General features: G+C 33.4%; 1 pseudogene; it reads left to right on the plus strand.

The window, feature by feature from the left end:
• Positions 1–1,334: 1,334 nt before the first annotated feature.
• Positions 1,335–26,623, plus strand: LOC128155438 (uncharacterized; annotated as a pseudogene).

Below are 26,623 nucleotides of genomic sequence, written 5' to 3' on the forward strand. Positions count from 1 at the left end.
TCAGTGGAGTCTCAATACGATTTGTTTACGTGCAAACAATAGGAAACTCAAATCATAAGACCTATGCTTTGCAAAATTTTGGGTATTCATTTGCGTTTTTGCGTAAAGGGCGCTACGCCACTGTACACATTTGCAATTTTATCCTATTAAATGGTCCGAGACAGGCAAAACTGCTACCATAATGGAATGCTGCAGGTAAGTTAGAAACGTGAATTAATACGACACTGTATTTGCCAATAAAGAACCAAATCACACCAGATACTATTGTAACGTGTAATAATTTAATTTAATTTAAAATAGTTTAACGTGGAAAAACTTCAATACACTATATAATATATATGAAACTACTCACATTCTTCACATTAAATTCAACCTTCAGGCACCTATCATCGGGATGGGGGGGGGGGGCAGACTTGACAAGTGTAAGGTAAGGCTGGGGTGGACCAGGGTCAGAGGTCATGCATAACAATACACATACAATAATACAATGTGTTTACACTACACAAGCAAAAAAAAAAGTTACTTTCCCAAATCCAGATCGGAGGGGGGGACTCCATGTTAATTCATTTTTTTTAATGTAAAAAAAAAATCTAAAAGGGGGCACTGTCCATTCTTAAAACGTTTTAAGTCGGATATATAAGCATTATCCTTCTTGCAAATATTACATCGGGTTCGCGATTGCAAGTCCAACCCACGTGGCCTACCATTAGCCTCTTTTTCGATATCCTTAGCAAAGTAAGCACGTTAGAAAGATAAATGTGGCATTCATTTCTCTCATAAACTACAATAAATATATATTTTAGGAATAAATTACTGAATTTAAATGTACTAACACCTAGGGCAGTGTGATATACGTTTGATGAAGGGGGAAATGACTCTAAAATAACATTATAATTTATAAATCGGAAAACGTGACATAATTTTCCGTATTCCAAACAATTTGTCCAAATTCTTTTTTGGTTTAAATATGTTAGTCCAACTTATAATAATTGAATCCGATAAGATTTCTTTAGATTTGTGTATTTTTTGTACAACAGTAATGCTGAAAAAGGCGAATAAGTAGAGAAAATTCGAAAGAACAAAATGGATTGTCTTTCTTGTTAAGAAGCGTGATTTGAAGGAGGTTGGATGGTGTCAGGTGAACAAATCAGATCCACCTGCAAGCTATATACACTTTAATTTATGTCAAGTTTGAATGACAGTGAAAATGCATGTATTTGTTTACTTATGAAAGTTGTCTATATTCTGTAAATTACAATGGTGAATTCCATCTCCTTACAAAGATGGTTTTAATTGTTTATTTTCCTGACATGATGTAATGCCTTTCCATGATTAGTGATGAAGGAAGAATGAAACTGTCCTCGCTGTGCATGGAAATCAGGTGGCCATTGGCATTATTGTTTGCCAAATTACATATATGTCTCAATTTTGCATTTGCTTAACAGTTGACTGTTACAGTAACTTTAAAATTTACTTTGAAAATGTTACTTCCACGGTACCATAACTTTTTGAGTATTTAAATGGATAATTTTTCTTTTGTGAATCTACAACGATTATGAAGGTGTTGACCCCAACCAAGTTTTGTATGATAGTTTAAAATTAACTGTTTACATCACATTATATATTGATATTCATGAGGAGGCATTGCTATTCTTGCATTTGTTCGCAACTTTGAGCCCTGAAGTTTAATATATACATGGATGGGTTTTTTGGTTTTTTTTATAAATTTGGAGCATGCACTTTGGGTAGAACATTTACTGTTTACATACAAATAGATCAGATGTTTCTAAAATAAAAGGTGAACTAATTTCCCCTAGTTTATTATACAGAATGTATAATTTAAAAGTATATTTTATATATAAATGATTTGACTTATATTTTCAGGATGGGTATCTCAGTGAAAGATGTCAATGCACATGAATTCACAAAGTCTCTTGCTGCTTTCTTAAAAAAGTGAGTATTATCTGGTGAAGTGTCCATTAATATAATAAGTTGTGTTTCTCTTTAAAAAAAGAATAAGTCACTTAAGTCAAGGTACCATAGATGCATTAAGTTGATTGAGAGGGTATGTGGCATGTTTTTGATAGGTAAGCTGCAGATCTGTAGCTCTACGGACTTTGACAGACCATAAAGTAATGACATCTAAAATCAAATTTCTCAGATAATTTTTGGGTACTGCGTGCGTGCAACTTTATGTGCACTATAATTATACAGTGTTTGTATTGATGGAACAGTAGCTCTACCGTCTGTCAAACCAAATTTGCTATAGATCAGGGGATTTCCGACTGTTTCTATACCGAGTTCGTCCAGGGTCCATAGAAATGGGAAAATTGACCTGTAAATTGTTGAACTTGGGAGATAATAAGTTTTCTATAAGTACTACATGTACTAGTTTCATTAATATGCTCTAAAATATACACAAAAGTGAAGGAAAAAGCTGTTTTGTTGTATTTTTCTTATCAGGAAGCTTAAAAACATTACTTGACTTATTTTTTTTTCTTCAAAAAAGTCAACAGCTCTTTCCAAATTCCAACATCTATGGACACCTAATTGGGGAAAAAAAGGGTTTTGATTTGGGAAAATATTGCTGATTTTTTAATTGGGAATGGGTCCGGTTAACAGACACAAATATAAGCTAGGAAAACCCCTTGCTTTGATAGACTCAGAACGACAGTTCCTCTTGTACTAAACAATTACAATAAAACACAAAAAATTAAGCTTGTTTTGGACTTTAAATTGCTGGGACATTTAACTACTGATACCATCACTTTACTTGCCTCTGATATTCTTAAACGCAATTAACCAACCCTGTAAAGTAAAGTAGTGTATAGTTTGTTTCCTGTAAAAATTGCAACTCTTGATTTGTAGGTGAATTCAGCATACCTCATTTATCAATGTCAGTAATTGTGTATTAGAGGAAGGTGTTCAAATTAATTTATCATATCTTAAAGCTGAACACTGTAAATAGGCACTGTCACCCAGGCTAGGTACTGGTATATAAACCTAGTATTACTTTCTTGGTCTTTGGATTTCATGCATTTATTTCTTATTTTATGTGCATTATCTGTTTGTAAATAATGCATTGACTTGTTTATTTGATGTTCCAGCCCACAAAAGCCTGCACCAGTTTTGGACTGTGTAAACTTATTTCTACACAAACTCTGTGGAAAAAATTTGTGCCATTAAATTTTCACTTACTTGCCTTAGGCTTTCTCTAAATCACACTAACTATCGAAGCACAATAAATGAAATAAATTTATTCACCTGCAAGTCAAGTCGCAATTTTTACATGTAAACAAACTGTTCACTTTACACTGCTTGTGATGGTATTAGAATATTACAGAGGTATTTAAGTTGCAATATCTGTTGTAAAATGATCAGGATATTTTTTTGAAATTGAACAGAATATTTTTGGAAATGAGATTAATCAGTCCATAATTCAAAGGTTTTATGTGCCACAAATTGCATGTCGTTTAAAACATAAGGAATTGTAGCTTCGTCAGAATTGCGACAGGCCTGCAGCTATTTGTGACAAAAGTTTTTCAACTTTTGTTGTATTTTCATATTTCTTAAGTGATTCTGATGGTAAAACCGAAACATATATTTTCATTTATAGGCAAGGCAAAATGAAGATTCCAGACTGGGCTCCCATTGTGAAGCTTGCCAAATACAATGAGCTTGCTCCATATGATGATGACTGGTACTACACACGGGCTGGTAAATTTTTTGTGCTTAAAAAAATTAATATGACTTTTATTTATTTTTACATAGATTTCCTGTACTTGATGTTGTTTATTATAAATATGAAGTCTTTTAAAATTGGGTTCCAAGCATCAATTTTATTGAGACCATTAAGATAAAATGGTTAAACTACAAGTTTGGAGCTGATTAGATTTTGTACTTTTGTTTTTTGATTGTTTCAGCCTCTATTTGCCGCCATTTGTACATTAGATCCCCTGTTGGTGTCGGAGCTTTTACAAATCTGTATTCAGGTATGTTACTAAAGAAAGTAGTGTTTTGGGTATTCTTAACAGATTGATGGGATTAAAAAAAGTCTGAATTTTCTTTTCCCTAGAAAGTGTGGTTTTATCGTATTATGTCTCCCCTTTCAAAGGGGAGACATATTGTTTTTGTCGACTTTCTTTTTCTTCTTCTTCTTATTCTTCTTATTCTTCTTATTCTTATTCTTCTTCATCCAAATTTGTCCAAGCCGTAACTTAAATACCTTTTGACATTAAGACTTCAAACTTGAAACATAGGTAGATGGTATTGAGAAGGAGTGCACGCCACCAAAATGTTTGACCTTGACCTATTTTCTTTTTCAAGGTCAAGCATTTTATAAAAAATAGAGTTTGGACTATAACACAAGATTCCTTAAACATACAAACTTTTAACTTGTATCATAGATAGATGGTATATTGTCCAGTTGAACCTTACCAAAAATTTTGACCTTGACCTTAAAATTTTATTTCAAGGTCAAATCAGAAAAAACTTCATTGTTCACTTCCCTAAATATTCTTTGACAGAAGGACTTCAAACTTTACACAAAGAACAATTATAATACACTGACGTGTACTATTGATAAATATTTGACCTTGACCTTGTTTTACTCAAGGTCAACTTGAGAAAAAATAATTAAGTTTTGTCTGGGTGGTAACTTACATACCTTTTGACATTAAGACTTCAAACTTGGAACATAGGTAGATGGTATTGAGAAGAAGTGCACGCCATCAAAATTTTTGACCTTGACCTATTATCTTCTTCAAGGTCAAGCGTTTTATAAAAAATATAATCCGGACCATAACACAAGACTCCTTAATCATACAATCTTTTAATTTGTATCATACATAGATGGTATATAGTCCAGTTCAACCTTACCAAAATTTTTGACCTTGACCTAAAATTTTATTTCAAGGTCAAATTAGAAAAAAACTTCATTGTTCACCTCCTAAATATTCTTTGACAGAAGGACTTCAAACTTTACACAAAGAACAATTATAATACACTGAGGTGTACTATTGATAAATATTTGACCTTGACCTTGTTTTACTCAAGGTCAACTTGAGAAAAAATAATTAAATTTTGTCTGGGTGGTAACTTAGATACCTTTTGACATTAAGACTTCAAACTTGGAACGTAGGTAGATGGTATTGAGAAGAAGTGCACGCCATCAGAATTTTTGACCTTGACCTATTCTTCAAGGTCAAGCGTTTTATAAAAAATATAGTCCGGACCATAACACAAGACTCCTTAATCATACAATCTTTTAATTTGTATCATACACAGATGGTAGTTAGTCCAGTTCAACCTTACCAAAATTTTTGACCTTGACCTAAAAAAATTATTTCAAGGTCAAATTAGAAAAAACTTCATTGTTCACCTCCTAAATATTCTTTGACAGAAGGACTTCAAACTTTACACAAAGAACAATTATAATACACTGAGGTGTACTATTGATTAATATTTGAACTTGACCTTGTTTTACTCAAGGTCAAATTAAGAAAAAATAATTAAATTTTGTCTGGGTGGTAACTTGGATACCTTTTGACATTAAGGCTTAAACTTGGAACATAGGTAGATGGTATTGAGAAGGAGTGCACGCCTCCATAATTTTTGACCTTGACCAATCTTGTGTCTCAAGTTAATTCATTTTCTAAACTGTATCATATATGGATGATATCTAACATATAGCTGACTTCATTCTTTTTCACTTTTTAAATTTGCCCCATATTACAATCCTTGGGGAGAAGGGGAGACATGTGTTTTTTTGTATAAAAAAACAATACCCACTAGTTTTTTGGTTGTATTTGATGTTGAATGCTTCACATCTGTTTAAAGGACGCAAGAGGAACGGAACAGCTCCCAGCCATTTCTGCAGAGGCAACTCATCAGTGGCACGCAAGGTTCTGCAGTCTCTGGAGGGAATGAAACTGGTAGAGAAGGATACAGCCACAGGTGGAAGGAAACTCACCCCACAAGGCAGGAAGGATCTAGACAGAATTGCTGCCCAAGTGAATGAAAAATTAAATCCACGCCCTAAAAAGGAATGAGACTGTTCATTGATGTCAAATAAATTCACAATATATGTGATATTTGTTTTGATTCTGTACAAGGATTCCGGAAATAATCAAGATTTCCCTTCCTTTGTGGTGGAAGTACTGTAAATGCACATACATAAGGGCTTTTAAATTTATTTAGCCCACTCTTACAGGGGCATGGTCACGTTTTGGTCAAATTTTTTTTTTCTGTTTTTAACCTGGTTTTCCAACAGAAAAATCCGGTTATTAAAATGGTGAAAATGGCGGGCGGGCGGGCGGCTGCCAAAAGGGTACCCTCATTGTACGGATAACTCCTCCTTCAGTTCTCAAGATAGGAAATTGTTCTTTTGCAGATCAATTGTACATATATCAGAGGTGTGCATATTGCTAGGATTTTGATTTCTGATAATTTATGAAAAAAATACTAGCTTTTGAACTTAGTCATTTTTTGGCAAAATGTTGCATATAGGGTACTCCAATTCACTGGATACGGATTGACATGGATTATGGATACAGTTCACATAAAAGAAAACCCGGTTTGCTGTCACATTGACAGCTTTTCACTTGTTATTATTTGCAATGCTTTAGAAATGCATTTTTAATGATCAAATGAAATTTGGGTGCCAGTCGTTGAGTTTTAAGCAAGATACAGGGCTTACAATTCTTCATGTAAAGAAGGCTCATGCCCTGTTTTTGTATACATAGGTTCAATATACCAGTAAAAAATCTTTTTAAAGCTGGTTTGTCTAATTATTCATTTTAAGCATAAATAAACAGTTCCGAACGAATAACAGTACACATTAATTTTAGGTCTAAAACTGGAATTTTCACTTCAACATTCAAAATGTATAAATCTTCGCTTTGTTTACATAGCGAAGAATTGCAAGCTCTGTAACTCAGTTATGACTCATCAAATGACACTCAAATTTTGGTTGCCTATTAAAAATGCCTTACAGAAGCATTGTAAACATTAAAATTGAAAAAAATAATTTTTGACTATGCACCTTTAAAGCTGCATGGTCCAATTTTTAGCTCACCTGAGCTGAAAGCTCAAGTGAGCTATTCTGATCACATTTTGTCCGTCGTCCGTCTCTCCGTCTGTCTGTCCGTCTGTAAACTTTTTACATTTTGAACTTCTTCTCTAAAACCGCTTATCCAATTTCAACCAAATTTGGCACAAAGCATCCTTATGTGAGGGCGAATATAAATTGCAAAAATAAAAGTCCGATCTGTATTCAAAGCGGAGAAAACCTTGAAACTGTAGAAAAAGGGGGTGCATTTTTAAAAATCTTCTTCTCAAGAACTACTGATTCCAATTCAACGTAGTTTAGCATAAATTATCCTTATGGGAAGGAAAATATAAATTGCAAAAATTAAGTGCTAATTCTGTGTCAAATTTGAGTTATTACGAAAATAATAATAAAGGAAATGGGTGTTTCAATCAGTTTAATAGCTTCGGGCTCGGCATCCGGTAATCCGGCATCCGGTAAAATGGGTAGGCAAGACTTGGTCTGGGCAAAACAAAGATTGGCAGATATTAATCTGCCAATCTCATTAAAATATCGGGATATTTGATGGACTAGTATATTTGTATTCGCTGTAAATATTGCTGCAAAATAATGCGTATTTGGAATTGACGATTGTCGATCTGCCTTGGCTTTTATTTTGCCACGGCCCGGGTTTGCATACCCATTTTACCTAGACTCGTATTCCATACATCTAAAACGAGGTTCTTTGTTTAAAGCAGCCATGACATTATAAGAAAAAGGGTCGATCTGACTATGATGAATTTGCTTGTTGTGCAACAGTTCGCGTATGAAGGGAAATTTTTGAAACATGCAAAATATATCGTTGCCGATTTTGTGAAGGAAATTGAGGCTAAATATTTCAATGCGTTGACAGTTTTCACACATGACGTTGGTGTTAGCTTGTTCCGATTTTCGTTTCGTTTTCATTATTTCTGCTTGTAACCTGGGAACAATCGTCTGTATTATTTCGTGATTTTTACGTATCAAATCAAACAGAGACTTTGGTAAATCAAACAGTTAACTGTTTACCTGCGCAAATTAAGCAAAATCTGATGTATTAAAAAATAATGAAATACAATTCATTCTACCGGTAATTCGATCGGCATTATCTTTTGCGTAATGGTAGATTAATGCAATAGGTTTTGTTGCGATGCTCGGCATTTTCTCGAGTTTATTCAATTTAAATAAAGTTTGACATTGCTGACGGAAATATGTAGGTATATACATGTATCTATATGATTCATTTCGAAAAAATAAATTGTGTTCTTTATTTGTTATAGTGAATGTTTCTTGTGTTTAATTGTTTTCAATTTCTAATAACTAACCATATTTGAGTGTTAAGCTTCAAATTATAAGCAAGATACAGAGATTTGCTCACAATTCTATGTTTGTACACAGATCTTAAAAACTAAAGATTAAAAAAGTAAAAAATTTGTCAATATTTATTGAGAAAATTTTCAAAGTCTGTTCGTTCAGAAACCAACTTTAACATCTTATTGTATTGTAAACTTAACATTTTTTCGTCATTATTACTCCTACTGTACATGTGATCCTTCACTGTGTTTGTGTACATTTGTATAAACTGATTTTGAACCTCAAATACCAGTGAACTGGTATTGAGTGAATAAAAGAATATAAAATCTTAGGCCATTCTTTTTTTTCCATTTTAAATGCTGAATAGGAAATACCAAGTTAAAAATGATAAGCTGAATGTAATAAACTCATGTGAACAAAATATGAATCAAACCTAGGCGAACTGTGAGCTCTGTATCTTGCTTATAATTCTACAATTGACGCTGAAATTTTGGTTGAACATTAGAAAATCTCTATGAATTAGAGTATGTTAAATACTTGTACAAACAAAATAAAATAATGATACTGTGAAATCATTAGATTTCGTGGTGGCTCATTTTTCGTGGAATTCTTGGGTACCTCTCATCCACGAAATAACATCCTTCACGAATTGATGAATTAGGGTAATAAAGTCATATTCCCTTTTGTAGATATATATGAAAACACGAAATTACGTCCCCACGAATCTGTAAAATTTAAGTCATCCACGAAAACTGGCCCCCACGAAATTTAATGATTCCACAGTTTTCTGTATATATCTACTCTCCCTCTCTTTATACAATAAATAATGTGAAATCTACATCAATTTTGATAGTTTTTCAGACACGAGTAAATAAAAACGACATCTTTAAAACAGTTTCCATATATCTGACACATTTCTGTTGCGGGGATAAAGTAATTATCGCTATTCCTAAGAATATCACAGCGGAAAATTATCCTGGTTTGTACGCGAAGTAAATAACAGTCATTTAATTGTAATGGAGAAGACAAATAAAATTTTTGAATGTTTTTAATTTGAGAAATTGAGCACATTGAGGTACAATTTTCTAATAAAAAACAATAACTATTATTTTTTTTTAAAACAATAACTAGTAAGTACTGAGTAGTTGATGAAAAAAATGTAACTATATGCACTCATATATTTTGATCGCTTTACAAAGTGGGGGGGGGGGGGGGGGGGGGGGGCAGAACGAAAATATAGGGATTTGGAAGTTAACAACTTAACAGTATACCTCTACCAAATGTTTAGTTTTATATCTTGCGTAGAATTTTCTTATTCTGGTAAAAAATAGTATTTCATGAAGGTACAATGTCAAAGATTACATGTATACAAAAAAAGTGTAAAATTCGAATACTTTACAATATTTATTTTTTGTTTTTCTACCGAGGGACCATATGGCACAATATCTTTTGAACGCCCATTGTTGCTCAGGTGAGCGATGTGGCCCCATGGGCCTCTTGTTTGGCTATTACACAGATTTTGTTAGGGATAAAAGGAAAATTCATGTAGTATGCAATAAAAAGTTGGATATTTGAGTATTTGAACCATTTTAAACCAAAGAAATCCTATTAAAATTATGCTCTACTTGCATTGCAGTACGTGTATACATTTACATTAAGTCAATTTTGGTTTTACGTGGTCAACGGACTGAAAATAAGATAAAATATTAGGTGGGTCGCGGGGTTGCTTTCGTCATCAATTTCTGTACGCAACTTTGACAACTACAGCGGCCGTTTTGTGTACATTTGTTTATGACATCACAATGGAGACATTTTGCACTATTTACATTATTTAACGTAGCTCGCGGGTTTGCTGACGTCACAATAGGAATTGACGTAAAGAGTTGACCATCATAGTAAACTCATACATGCTTTTTTTAAAATGACAAATGAGATATTTAGAAGCTTAAAGGGAAATATTTCAAAAAGCTTAAATGCAGTTTATTATTGTTTATACAAACATTTATAATATCAAGTGCTGAAAATTTAAAGATGTCACATACTTTGTCACATTTTGTTCTATAAAGTGTGCGTTGGAACTCTTACATTTAAAATCATTTTTAAAATAGACAAGTAAATTAATTGAACCGTAGGCATTAAAATCGGGGGTTTTTTTTTTCAATTATGACTTCCGTAATTTTAACTACCGATCAATTTTTTAAAAATTCTTTTAGCTTATACGAGTACAAACTTATTATGTCAGAAGTTGCCTGGCATTTTTGTTTTGGCATTGATTGACTCAGAATTTCATAAAAATAATAACAATTTTCTGTATCTTTACAGCCTTACATTAATTGCATTTGATAACATTCACAATAATGTCTAATTAGTATTTACAAGTTCTAAAATGTGTTAATCAGCTAGTCTTGTCAAAAAATGCATTTCAATTTTTGGGTTCTCAGACGTGAGGAAATGATGACGTCGGGCTAACGTCGTAATGAAAATATAAGGTTTTGAGAAATCTTTTAAATCTTTAAAGTTGTTTTGCAAAAAATTGGTCGAGAACACATACTGATTATTTTTTATGAATCGATTCATAATTATCTCCTCTGTTATTGTGTTGAGTATAATTAATTTCGTCTGAATCGTTTAAAAGTTTGGAGTATGGTTTTGTAATGCGTTTCTCGAGTAAGATGTGCATTTTACTATATATTTCATTGAAATGGCGTTGCTTGATTTTATCAATGACACTGTATTTGAAACACAATAACATTATTACCGCGCAGACGAATCTCAAATAAATTTTAGAAATAAAACTCTGAAACCTATGGATCACGTGGACAAATTTTCAAGGTAGGTTTTCTCACAAGCAGGTAAACCCGCGAGCTACCTTAAACTAACTCTACAGACATCGTCTCAAGCCACGGGTTTTGTGTCCATTCTATTTCCACAAATTGTGGAAATAGAATGAACACAAAACCCGTGGCTTGAGACGGTGCTCTACAGGTTGTATTAGAAAAAGATAAAGATATTTGATTCTATGGTTTTAAAAATTCATGTATGAATAATAAGGAGGAAGTGCAGAAACAAAACATTGGTAAAAACTGAAGCTAGCGATAGTGTTTCAGTATATGTGAATACATCAAAACTCATTAATGTCAGTAGTGTAGTCACAAACTTGGGTATGTAAAATAGTTCGACAATGACATCTTTAACAAAGACACGTTGCTTCACTTCAAAATGAGCATGAACTATAGTTCTGTATATTATGTATGGCTATTCTGACCCAGAAATAGAGAGGAAAGTAGTCAAGTAATTTTATAAATTTGCCAATGTAAAGTCCATAAGATACGTACATGTAGAAAGTGAATATCACCCATTTTTGAGACTGTTTACTAATCAGAAGATGGAAATATTTAGATGGGGAACCGGGTACTCTCTATAACACAGTGCAGCAATCTAGCCGCGCAGGGAATTGGCGAATTTCACCTAGAAAACGGACAGGAACGGAAGGGATAAAAAATGCTGAGGGGGAAATTACAAAACTTTACTCTGTTTGTGAAAAACTTTCCAAGTTCTACAATGTAAATAATGCACAATGAATTATCGTTTATGCATGTGATCTTACAAAACAACTTGTTATACATGTATCATTAGGATCAAATAATCTTGTCAGACAAAATGATCTCTTTCATGCTTTCAAATTATCCAAAAACTCTTTACTACCATTTTTTAAAAAATATCATGTATTTTTAATTAGTTTACTGATTATAAGCACTTTTATCTTTTAAAAAAAAAATCACTTTTACTCAAATGTTATAAATGTATGGATGTGTATATGTACGTAATATCCGATAAAATGTGCTTTGTCATTATTGATGACATCTTAATTGTTTAGGATATTCCTGAGACACCTTTGAAATTTGACCGTGGATAGTCCTGATTCTCGTTTGCTTATCATTCAGAGAGATAGAAGTTTATTCGTCTTTAGGACCAGAACAACCCCAGACATTATTACATGAAAGACGGGGTTAGTAGTTTAACAACAACCCTTAACACCACACCCTTTCTTCTCAATTTATTGCAATTTGATACGTACATTTTGTCATTTAAACAATAAAATGCCTTCTTTGGTGATCCATGCGGGGATATGAAGGTGGCGACATTGCGGAAAAAATACGTAACCCACGTTAACTTGTAATGTAATTTTTTTTCTGCAATGATCGCTACGTTAGCTTAATTAACTAAAAGTTTCCGTAAGAAATAGGGGGAATCATACTCGGTAGATGTAAATAGGCCTATAATAAAATGAATAGAATCATCGTGGAACAGGGAAACTTTGTTGTAATCCGTAAATCTGTAATTTTACTAAAGGGGATTACTTTGTGTATATATATATATATATATATATATATATATATATATATATATATATATATATATATATATATATATATATATATATATATATATATATATATATATATATATATATATGTGTGTGTGTGTATTGTCTTTTAATTATTTGTTTTGTTTTTTTTTACTTTTCATTATTAGTTTAATTAAAAAATTATACAGCAAGGTGGAAAGTCCAGTATTACATATACATGTATATATACTAGTTCGTTTATATAGTATATATGTGACACTGTGCGTTTAGTGAAATAAATTTACGAATAACGTGTGCTAAAGCAGCTTTCTACATCGGCTACGCGTGAGATTTAATTAAGTTTTAGTTGCACTTGCGTTGGTCTACGACTACTGTTATAACCCATCCCATTGCGCTTTATATAACTTCATAAGATTACAGGTTTATTTGTTTAACAGCCATGAAAGAAATGAAGACCATATATATGATCACTTGCTTTTTTTATTATCGAAATGATTAACTTTTTTAAATATATTTTTTTTATCATTGGTAGTGTATCTATTTATTACGACGTTACACTACATATATACAGGGAATGATCAATCGAATTTTCAATTCACCAAACTTTGTGTGCTACGTGTCTAAGTAATTCTGGTATGTAATTCCTATCTGACTGTTGTGAAAACAAAGGCTGATAATCTCTCGTCTGTTTAGTAATCTGGATTAGCGCAATTGTAGCCTCACACATTGATTTACGGCAAGTCAGACTAACAGTAAACCAGAGTCCAATTCCATATTTCTGTTCCTTGATAAGAAAATAAAGCTTTGCGTTTCTTGCTTTGCGAAACTTTTATCTAATCTCAAATTTCTACCTTTTCATTATAGAGAACTTAATATTTGTACAATGAATTGCACGATACCTCTCGGATCGATAAAGTTTCCTTTCAATATTAAATCTTTAAAACGTGCAATTTCAACAATTTCGTTGGAAAAGATTTTTTAACAAAATAGTGTATTTAGGCACGGATTATAAATGTTATTGTCGTGACGTCACAATGTCCAATGCAATGCTGACGCGCCATAACGTCGATGTTTTGGATACGTAAAGTCGATCAGAAAAATGTTAGAAAAAACACATAAATCGTATGAATTACATCCAACGTGTTATCCTTACTCGTCTCATAAATGGTAAGTCTCTCTCTCTCTCTCTCTCTCTCTCTCTCTCTCTCTCTCTCTTTTCTCTCTCTCTCTCTCTCTCTCTCTCTCTCTCTCTCTCTCTCAAAGTAAACTTCAACAAATTTTTTTCTTCAATATCTTAAAGTACAAGACTAGTGTGCATTTTAATTGATATTTAACAAGGAAGTACACGTAGGTTGTGCTTTAAGATTTTGCATGAAAATCGTTAGTCATAAAGCATGTTTATATCGATACTATTTTATGTCAGTCTCATAAAGAAAAATATATCTAGGAGGAATATATGAATGAACGAATAAAATACCGGTATATCTACAAATGCACCAAGGTTATAAGGCCGTTTGATATAACTTTCTGATTTATCATATTTGGAGATGTGGGACTCTTTTAATATTATTGGTGTACTTAAGTTGGTCATATGAACGTTAGTATAGCTTTATTATCTTACAGTGTTATTTTGATGCTTCAAACACCCCCTCCCCAATTTCCCAAAACCGCATCATGCACTCAAAGCACGTGTACAATTTTATTTCACTAAACACTGTGAAGCATGGTGCCATGGTGGTTTATAATACTCCATCGTCCTAAAGTGATTTTTTTGTGTGGATGAAATCCTGAATATATTGAATGTAATTGTTAGCACATAGACTACTTTGCGTAACTTCTGCAATATCGACTACAATTGGTATTACATTTGAAATCATCAGTTTACTGTAAATCGGTCAAATTATTAAAACTAAGTGTTCAATAATGAAAAATGTGTCACACTTTTAAATCGCGGAAAAACCTTTTAATCGCAATGTAAATACTCAACTGAAAATTTAATTCGCATTGATTAATAAATTTCAGATAATCTCTAAGCGAGAACTGCACACATTTAATTACCATGCATGACCTTTCACAAGGGTTTCTATATAGTTTAAATCACATAAAGAACAGGGAATCACCAACCACTGTTAGTTAAACATCTAATAGATGACTTTTTAATGCCGTAACTACGATTTCCGAACACGGATGGATCTTACCTGTATTTATACGAAGAAACTGTGCAAATAATAGATTTTTAAAAGTATGATAAGTATTCCAGAACTACCCAAACAAAAACGGCAAGTCAATGTTCTTTGTCTCTTCTCTCACTCTTCTTTCTCTCCCTTTGTCTCTCTGCAATGTTGATTTACAAAACAAATGAATAAATATTTCAATCATTTATTTATATTTCATAAAGGAATATGAATAGGATTATAATGTATGGTGACTTTTAAGAAATTAAGCGATTCCTTTCGACGTAAATGTTATCATTTCTGAGAGCAATAACATGTTTTTGCAGGGTCAATGAGTTGCTAACTGCCTCCAGAGAATTAGCGAAAAAAATAAAGAAGAAGGATGAGAGACTGCCTACACTGAGGCTGGGGGACAGCACTGAAAGGTATGTTATATCATACAACAGTGGACCTTAAATTGTTAGTATCTACTGGCAAATTTGAGGTTTTATACACTGTTGGTGAGAAAATAACTCCAAGGATAAGATCCAGATAATGAAATCGATAATACATGAATGTAAGTACATCTATAAGATTTAACAGCCCTGCAGTTTAAATTCCAAAAGATCATGAAAATTGCAATTTTTGAAGTGGAATTAGACAAAACATTCGAGGGGATCTTTAGCAGAAGCCATTGTCGCGAACTTTTTTTCACCTCTCTTTCCGTGTAAATATTGGACGGGTACCTCTGACTGTCATTATACCATCACCCCGTCAAAATGCTGTGGACTTGTAAGTTTATCAATTCTTGTACACCTTAAAACATTTCCTTTTCAAAATCATCACAAATTATTCCTATTACATTCCAAAAAGATCATGATGCGAATGTATTCATTTAAGTTAATAATAAAGCTGATGAAATTTCGTTTCAAGGGGAAAATATTTTCTCATACCATAAATATTAATGAATATCAGTTCTCAATTGTAAGAAGAGGCTTAAACTTTGTCAATTTATTAGACTGAAAAGAAAAATTAACATACAAATGTATTCTCATTTACGGAAGCCCATTTAGGACCTATCAAAATATATATTTGAATTTGATATAACGAATTCTTGAATTTGTTAAAACGAATTTAAATCGTTATAACGAATTGTTGAATCCGTTATAACGAATTAAATTTGTTGTAACAAATTTTAGGAATTTGTTATAACGAATTTAATCTGTTATAACAAATTCGCTGAATTCGTTATTTCAAATTTTTAAATCTGTTTTAACAAATTAAATTTGAAATAACGAATTCTTGAATTCGTTATTTCAAAGTTTTAATTCGTAATTTTGGTTTTTTAAACTCGGTTATAACATATTTTCACCCAATTTGTAAGAACAAATTTCATGTTTTGGGGAACAAATCAAACGGGGCGGACTTCATTTGTTCCATATCGGCGTACGACGAAACGGCGAAATGGTAAATGAAGTAAACTGGCGTAAGAACAAAAGTGTAGGAACATATTGTCACAGCTGTTGCTGTAACCATGGTAACAGATGTAACAATTCCAAAAGACACCTGACTTAATTGGCTTTCCAAAATTCCAAAAAATTGTTTAGTCAATGCTATTAATTATTGAGCATGCTGATTTATAAAAGGGTACATGAAGCCCAGCCAATGTCGAACTTATGTCATAGAATTTTTTTACCAGAATTAAATGCAAAAACCGCATCGAAATCGATGCACACAAAAAATGGAGTTACGCTTCTTCAAAGTGCCTATTTTTACCTCTTTTAGAAATATAATCAAGAGAAAATGAAATTAGGCGATAACAAGGCTTCAGTGACGTCACGAGGTCAACACTAGGGAAATTTCCTTACAAAGCTATACAAAATATATTCAATTTTACAGCAAAAATGATTGATATAGGTCTGATATTTTGACGTATCTAGTTATTTTAAGTATTGTAAATTTAGAAAGTTGTATTCGTAGTTATTTTGTTACAGTCAGATTTCCTTTTAAACGATTTTAAAATTTGCTATTTAATCGCCTTTTACCGATGAATAGGATATCTTTAAACGCTTGCATGGGCAGATTTATGTTCAGTATTCATATTTATTTTGGTCGGAGCGTGTTCAAATCCAATAAAGCTTGAAGGGAGTTATGATAGATTTGATATACACGCTTCGACCGAAATTATCACCTCATAATATTCAAAGAATGATGCCTTTTTGCTTTTAATTATATTATTTCCAATCTCTACACTTCAAAACAACATTTCAAAACCACTGGGTATTTTTTTTCATGCATAGCACATGTTGTGTATTATTGCAGCAAATACCGTTTTTCGGTTATGCTGTAGGACACGCTTATTTTGGGTCGCTCATTTTTTATGAAATAATTGGGCCATAGGTTTCAAAATTGATTTGTAATGTTATCACAGTAAAGGACACTTAAAAAAAATATAAATATGATATTTTATATGACATAGCCAGGCATTATAACCAGGATGTGCTCATGTGTGAACCAACTTTCCATCGGGATTGGTAAACGTTTGGGAGGAAATTCGATTGCTTCTTGGAGAAACTTCGAACTGATGATAGGTGCCAAAAAACAAAAAAAAAAGCAAAAACAAAAAACCGCGACTGTTATATCATATAGTCATTAAAAGTGATAGGAATGTTATGTACCTTTGGTTTACACTAAAAAAAAGTAAATTAAATAATTGCGAGGACAATAAAGGCAATGTTACAGGAAAACAATAGACACGTAGCTTCAAACGAGTGGGTTGGTGGGGGTGGCAGGGAGAGGCCTGTCCCCATGCAGTTGCATTTTCGGAGCATGAAAAAAATTGAAAGTCACTGGGAGGAAATAAACAGTGAAATTTAAGTTTGAGGTAAATTTAGCATTTCTATAGCTACCCCCACGGTGTACGATTTTCGAATTTTTAAAGACTTCTTTTTTTCGCATGTCAAGAATTGTTTGGCGATTCTCCCAACCCACTCCCCCCCCCCTCTTTTCACTTGTTTACGATGCCACCTGCCTGAACAAAATATCACGGTTTCCTTACATATACCAGTAAAAAAGAATTGGGTTTATATATAAACCAATATTACTGTATCTCATACAAAATACCATTCACCAGGTTCTTTAAACACCCACGCTTAAATTCAATATACAAAAATTCAAGGTTAGGAGGAGAGGGATAATTCATTTTGTTTTTCTTTTGTTCAGGGGGGGGGGTATTGGGGAGGGGTAGGGGTGGTCAGAACACCGACCCCATGTAGTTCTATCCATAACCCCTCACCAAGGTCTGTGTGTCCATCACCAGGGTCTGTATTCCCATTACCAGGGTCAAAATACATATTACCAGGGTCAGAGTAAGTACTACCAGAGTAGGTGTACGTATCAACAGGGTACATGTATGTATACGCATAACCAGATTCAGTATACCCATCACCAGGACACCAGGGTCTCAATACTTATCCCGAGGGTCAATGTGTTTTTGTGCTCATCACCAGGGTTTGATTACCCATAGCCAGAAATCCACGTACCATCACCAGGGTCTCAATGCCTATCACCAGGGTCAGTGTACGTTTCACTAGGGTCTATAATGCTTATCACCGGGGTCTGTATACTAGTATTAATAGGGCCAGAGTGCACATCACAAGCGTCTGTATACCCATATCCAGAATCAGTATACCCATCACCAGGGCAAGTTTACCTATAACCAAGGTTTGTGTACCCAATTACAAGAGTGTGTACATGTATACGCGTAGCCAGAGCCAGTATACCCATCACCTGTGTCTCAATACCTATAACAATATAGGTTTTTAGACCCTAGTAATGGGCACACAGACCCTGGTGATACGTACACTGACCCTGGTAATAGATCCGGATAATCGTAATATTGACCCAGGTTACGGGTATACAGACCTTGGTGATACGAACACTGACCCTAGTGATACATACACTGAACCTGATGATACGTACACTGACCCAGGCTTTTTGTACGCAGACCCAGATGATGGGCACGCAGACCCTGGTGATACGTACACTGACCCTGGTATTAGATATAGACATCCTGATAATCGTAATACTGACCCAGGTTATGGGTATACAGACCCTGGTGATACGAACACTGACCCTAGTGATACATACACTATGCTATTAAAACATTTAAAAATCCTAATTCGTGGGGGTATGGGGAAAGGTGTACCTTTAACTTCAATTCTACAGTTTATTTCCTCCCTTTCATTTCAGTTTTTACCTGGTCCCAAAAACATTAGGGGCGGGGGACTCCTTGTTAATTCACCTTTTATATGTAAATTTAAGAAAAATGTTTGCTGCGAGAAAGCGTGTGCTAAAGGGGGTAGTCTAGCTCGTCCCCCTGCCCCTGCTCCACTCAACACCCCCTCCCCCTCCAATGCTAAGTGCCTGTTGTTTTCCTGTAACAGTGCTCTTTTTTGTTCTCTCAAATACTAATATTTATATAACATTTTGGTGTAAATCTAATGTACACAACATTCCTATCTCTTTTAAAAAACATTTATAATGTAAATTTCGAATTTTCCTATACGTTTTTAAATTGCGCGAATATCAGTTCGAAGTTCCCCCAAACAGCTTTCGAATTTCCTCCCAAACGTTTACCGAAAAGTCGGTACACGCATGCGTACATCCTGGTTATAGTGTCTGGTTGTACTATATAAAATCAAAGTACTGAAGAACTGATGGGAGTTGATTTTATCGATTATTATTTATTTTAAAATCAATGATATGTTATTTTGCATGGCAAGTACTTTCCTATATGTATGTGAATTACGCACATTTTTAATAATATGAATTCTTCCACAGGAATTTCGTGAAAACTCAATATGAATCATGTTGTATAATATTCAAAGATCTATTCTATCAAACTACGTATCAGTAATCGGAATAGTTATGCGAACTTGTATGGATCCAAGCATAATTGGACTCTAGTCTCGTTCAACCAGACTCTCAGCTGTATCCGTTAATCACCGACAAGCAAGAGAGAATCTCTGCTTGTCGGAGATTTACGGAGACAGTCGAGCGTCTGGTTGAACGAGCTCTGGCGTAGGAATATATAAGATGTACGACTTCAAAAATTATCTAAATTGTTCGTACCATTTAAAATCTAACTATTTACAAGGTATCTATAAATAAGTTTCCTTGAAAAACAATGCTTAAGAACTCATTACATCGAATTTATCGATTAGAACTAAATGTTGTCAGCAATGTTGATTTGTACTTAGGTCCAAACACTGTTTCACTTTCGGTTTGCCTGAGTAACTGCATACATGTAGGAGAGTTGATTAAAATCAACTTCCAAAAATAGCCTATTCTATACATCGTCCTCATGGAAAGTTGGTTCACGCATGCGCACATCCTGGTTATAATGCCTAGCTACATCATATAAAATATTATATTTATATTTTTAAGTGCCCTTTACTGTGATAACCCAGCCCAATAATTTAAAAAAAAACGAGCGACACATACAACATAACCGAAAAACAGTATTGGCTGCGCTGCGTAAAAATACATAGCATGTTTTATTCATTAAAAAACAGTGGTTTTAGAATGTTGTTTTAAAGTGTAGAAATTGGAAATTATATAAATATAAGTATTAAAGTAATAAGGAATCATTCTTTGAATATTATGAGTTGATAATTTCGGTCAGAGCGTGGTCATATCTATCATAAATCCCTTCGAGCTTTATTTGATTTGAACACGTCCCGGCCAATATCACCTGAGACTAGTAATACTCAAAGAATGATTCCTTATTCTTAAATCAATTTTATTCCAGACCGGTATTTTTTTTAAGTACGGCGTAATCTCACGGTTTGGTGATGTAATGAGATGAACAATGCAGTTATATGTTAATAAATCAGGATGCTCATTGATTGATAGCATTAATTAAACAATTTTTTGGAATTTTGCACAAAAACCCGTCGAAACAAATCTGTATATATTGTATTTTTGGTGAAACTGCATTGCATAGAGCATTGCATAGTTCTTAAATATATATTTTGTTTCTATCTATGTAGGAATTCTAGCAAAGCTGATAAAGTAGGTGTCTTATGGAATTGTTACATCTCTTACCATGGTTACATTTACTTCATTTAATACCATTTCGCCGTTTAACGCCGATCAATTGATCGGCGCATTTCGTTGTACGCCGATATGGGACAAATGAAGTCCGCCCCGTTTAATTTGTTCCCCAAAACATGAAATTTGTTACCACAAATTGGGTGAAAATATGTTATAACCGAGTTTAAAAAACCGAAATTACGAATTAAAACTTTGAAATAACGAATTCAGGAATTCGTTATTTCAGATTTAATTTGTTATAACGAATTCAAGAATTCGTTATTTCAAATTTAATTTGTTAAAACAGATTTAGAAATTTGAAATAACGAATTCAGTGAATTTGTTATAACAGATTAAATTTGTTATAACGAATTCCTAAAATTTGTTATAACAAATTTAATTCGTTATAACGGATTCAACAATTCGTTATAACGATTTAAATTCGTTTTAACAAATTCAAGATTTCGTTATATCAAATTCAAAAATATTTTTTGATAGGTCCTAAATGGGCTTCCGTACTCATTACTACGCACATTGATAAAGTTTTTTCGGCAAATTTTTCCCTCGATACGTCGATCAAAAGAAAAAAATAATTCAAATCATTTTTAAAATTAAATGCCTCCAATTTTTTCGTAAAAAATGTATCTTGTACAATATGCAATAATGCTGTTATATTGGCGTGTTTAATATGTTATAGTAGGGTAGAGTTTAAAGGACAATTTCATTCTATATCTCCATTCTTAAAATGAACAATTGGAACCTATCACTTCCCGTTCACTTTCACAGATATGAACTGCACAAATAATACCCCAAAGTTCCTTTTAATGCATTTATACCTAGCTATCCACGATCAAACAGGGCATATTTATTAATGAAAAGAGTTTAACAAAAGCATTGTTTTCACTCTCTGATAAAAGCGACACATTATCCAAACTTGAAAAAAACTTCTTAACTACAGTATTGACAAATCATTTACACGCATACACACAGAGCTCAAAATTGTGTGTGTAAACTTCTTTTCGACAATGGTTCCTTACAAGTAAAATTTAGAGTTGTGTAAACTTGCTTTTCCAACTTAAATCTGGAGGAAAGCATTCTTATGTATTGTTAGAAAAATGCTAGAATTCTTTGAACTCATTAACACGTTTGGGTTTCCCTTACCGATCACTCGATTCAGTGCTGGGACGTTGATGGATTGCACTCCAGTTTCTTTCTTAGTTTAGTTATCTGTTTATCGAGTGTTTAGTGTCCAGACTTCAGTATGGAGAACTGGAACTCTTACATTTGGTCTCCCTGCACGGTGCGACCCGAGGAGCAGCGGTAGGTTAATTTGTTCAGTAACAGTTTGAATCGTAAATCGGAGAACCTAACACTGTAAGACACACTATAAATATTGTTATATATCATCTACAATCGACAAAAGCACCAAATCACCCTCCGTCTGTACCGATTTAAATAAATACTTTCTGTTATGCAATGCATTGTGCAATATTGGATACTATTGGAGGCATGGATGGTTGTGGTCATTTTTAGACTATCTTGATTTCCTTAAGAAGAAGAGCTCTCTCTCTCTCTCTCTCTCTCTCTCTCTCTCTCTCTCTCTTATTCAAACCTTAAAATATCGTGTGGATTTTTTTCATTGTTTCACAGCTAAAAATAGGATATTTAAAAATTTAAGGTGGATGTTGACCATTCAGCCTCCTTAAACGAATGAAGATAAATGAATTATATCAATTATAGACACTTATACTTTAGTAATATAACATTAACACGAATATTAATAACGATTACTTAGTCATTAAAACAATAAAAATGTTGTTGTTTTTCTAATCATTTTGTTAATTATCTTAGAAATAAAGGTTTGGCAAGCACGTGGAACACGGAGACTCGTTTCCGGTACAAGGTTGAGGATTTGTCACAAAGGCCAGTCGAAAGACCGCCATTTATAGTCACATCGTTGGATTCCAGAAAACACAACCCCCAGTCTAAACAGATTTTCCATATCCACAGAATAAATGCCAAGGTAATTGCTTTTAATTCATAAGTCTGCACCCGTTATTTTTGATAAAATCAATGTGAGTGCCGGTATGAACTATGTAGGTACATCTTCATTCTCTTACAGCCTGTTTGTAAGGTTCACACATGGACGGATGATTCCACGGATGTAAATGAAGACAAGGGTACCTCTATTTACAAGTCTTCCTACAAACGGGACTTACATCCTGAGAACAGACAGCTTGTAACATCCAGGGATAAGGAAACAACAGCACATGGGATAGGTGAGTGGAGAAGAATTACAACGTTAACTCCACGGTGAAAAGAAAACAAAGTGTGAATTAGGACCTTTACAGCCGTTTGTCTATGTTTACACAAATAGAAGATGATAAAGGCAGCCATATGAGTAACCCATTTCGAAAACAAAGTCTCCTTGCCATATCAAATCTTGAAATAATTGTACTCATGAGTTCAGTTAGATTTTACAGCCTTGAAATGCACCAGTGAACATATTTGAGTCAATTAAGCTAAAAACAGTAATTAACCTGAATTTTGACATGTTTTACGAGTCATTTCAGATATATGATTACCAACAAATATTTATGGCATTTAATTGATTGCATCGTTTATCTTTCCACAGACTATTTACTCCTATCGTAAATCCAAAAGAAATACATACAAGTTTAAAGTTAAGAACAAACACATAGTATGCAGGGTCTTTAATAACTACATAGAATCTATATACATGTACTGATGAAAAGTACTACGTTATACACAGTCAACTTCGACCGTTATCTTTAACTAGATGGGGCCGTTTAAAAACTTCCAGATATCCGGGTATTCGAGATTTCGAGGGTAAAATACATTAAAAAAAAATAAGTGGTTGAGACTTCAAAGTTACTTCGATATATCCATTGTATTCGAGATATCAATGTTCAAGATCTATATCAAAGTTCGGCTGTAATTTGTAGAACGTCTTAAACCCCTTCAGTTGTTGTTTTATAACAAATTAAATTCGTGGCTACGAAGCAACAAAATTTATTTCTTGTGAACAAATTTTATTTTATTTTCTGGCAGAATTGTCATTTCGTTGGAAAAAATTTATTACTGTAAATTCCTAATTAAACGCGAGGAATTAATATCCGCGTAAAATCGCGAGAAGCATCCTTCGCGGATTTTAAAATCTCGCCATTATTTTCTGAGAGATGAAAACTATAAGAAATAAGGAGAAAATTTCAGCGTTCGCGATTTTATATTCTCGCGATTTGATACAAATCAGCGGGATCGCGGAATTAAGTACTCGCGTAATATAAGGAATTTACAGTACGTGCGAATGAAATTTGTTTTATTGAGATCGAATTTTATTTTATGGGAACAAATATTATTTCGTGGTCACGGATTTGTATTTCCGGGGACGAATTTATAAAACATATCTCAAACTTGTGTCCTATATACATGTATATATCAGTCAGCGTAAGAAAGCAATCCATTTCTTAAGTTACAAGTATTTGCATTTTATTTAGATACATAAAATTAATGTATGCAATATTTTATGCCATTCAATTCTTGATTGAATATTCAATATGAAATTTCAGTATCAAAATTCAATGGCAATTATCATGCATCTCTCAATAATTCATCAAAGTTGTTACCACATTTGACTCGATATGTAGTACATTTAGCCACTGAAGTTGAGTACATTAGTGCACGTCTTTGTCTGTCTGTCTGTAGTGCCGTTTGATCAGCCTGCCGAATCCTGCAATGTCAGAGAGGAAATGCTTCTTCCAATTTGTGAAACTGTAAGTCACACACACTCTTTTGTATTCAGGAGTTTGTAAAATGAGACATTCAATCTTTCTTCTATCACAATATGTCCTCTACAATAATTTCTCTTCTCAAATAGCATTGGTAGTTCATTGTTTCTATGTCGTTGATATATATTGTAGACAAATATACCGTCTGCCTCTCATCCACACAAGTATCTACTGAGAAAGAAAAAAGTGCCCCCTTCCTTTGATGGTAAGATACGAAAGACATTTGTATAAATACATTTCTATGGTTACTTTAATGATGTGTCATTTGATTTTTTTCTATATGCACTATACAGAGAATTGCAGCATGAAATATACCGTTTTAAGGAAAATATATTGAAAATTCACAAGTTATCTTTTCTGCACGCAAGAATGATATGCAAATAAAATCTCATGAAATAAGATCCCTGTTTTAGTAAATTATCACCTTCGCTAGTCAAGGGTTTCCGATACACTATGCTTCTTATGTGAATTCTTATTGGAAATCCTTATCAAGCGAAGATTTATCTAATTTTCCATAAGGTATGTTTCCAAGTCTCTTTGTAGTATACGTAAAATGTGTTGAATTATGCAAGTTTATAAATGTACTCGCCAAATTAATTTGGTCCCGCTGTGGGAGTTTATATTGCTATACATGTCAACAAATTAGAATGCGCAGGGACTACGCCTAAAAATAAAACACATAGAAATGTACCCATACATATATATATGTAGTTCGAATTTACGACTTACTACTTGCATGTCAACATACAGCAACATAGCACAAAGATGTTGAAAAGTCCATGTACAAGATAAAATAGCTCAAGCGATTGGCCTATTCTAGAAGGAACATACATTCGAGAGGGGTTGATTGCTTTGATTTTATGATAATAAAATTACCGAGCACAAACTACATGTATTGTAAACTATTGTCTAGAGATATATGTCACCACGCTACATTACGATCCATGTCACAAATTTGCAAAGCGTAGAAAAAATAATCATGTCTATCTAATTATGTCCTGCAGAAGCTGGCGTGTTCTTCGACCCGGAGAGTGGGTACGCTATTCCCTCTTTTCCGTACAAGGAGAGGAAACTACACCGTGAGTCTTCGATGCCGGAAAGGGTGTGCATCTCCAGTCTCCAAGGAATGGAGTTCTCTCGAAAGAGATACATACCGCCTCCCTGCGAGTCTTTCTCACTCGAGCGTGAGTATCAAAAACTTCAGTTTTGTAAAGCTTTACACAGATTCTCGATAACTATATAGTGGCTTGCGCTAATATGGGATTCAATAATCAAAATGTACAAAGACTGCCTTGAGTCGATAAAAGATATTATTATATACATGTATGTCATAAAGTAAATTTCTATGTTTTTTAAAAATAAAAGTAAATATATTAATTGATAACATTGGATTGTTTTCATTATTGTAGACTTTGACGACAGAGCAAATTCAGTCCAAGGAAATCGCTTTAGCGAAAAATACATCCCTTTCCTTCGTGTCAAGACTTTTATCTAGAACTGTATAAGTGAATATTGATCATGTCCACTGTGTTATCGGATCACATTTTTTTGCTTTTTTAAAAAGTTTTTTGTTATTGTTGTTAATCAAACATGATAAGTGCTTTTATGGCATATAAATATAGAACAAGAGTAGCAATTGTTGGCCTCAGTTTTTATACGCCTACGGTATGCTGTTTTTAAACTACCGCAAACTATTGCAAGTCAGTAATAACTAACAGGTTTTTTCTTGTTTTAAATTGATCACTGTTTTTGTGTAATTATGAAATAGAGACACGTTGCTAATTTTTTGTTGAATTAAATATCAATTGCTCATTTA

The sequence above is a fragment of the Crassostrea angulata genome, chromosome 7 (genome assembly GCF_025612915.1).
Source record: "Crassostrea angulata isolate pt1a10 chromosome 7, ASM2561291v2, whole genome shotgun sequence".
Lineage (NCBI taxonomy): Eukaryota > Metazoa > Mollusca > Bivalvia > Ostreida > Ostreidae > Magallana > Magallana angulata.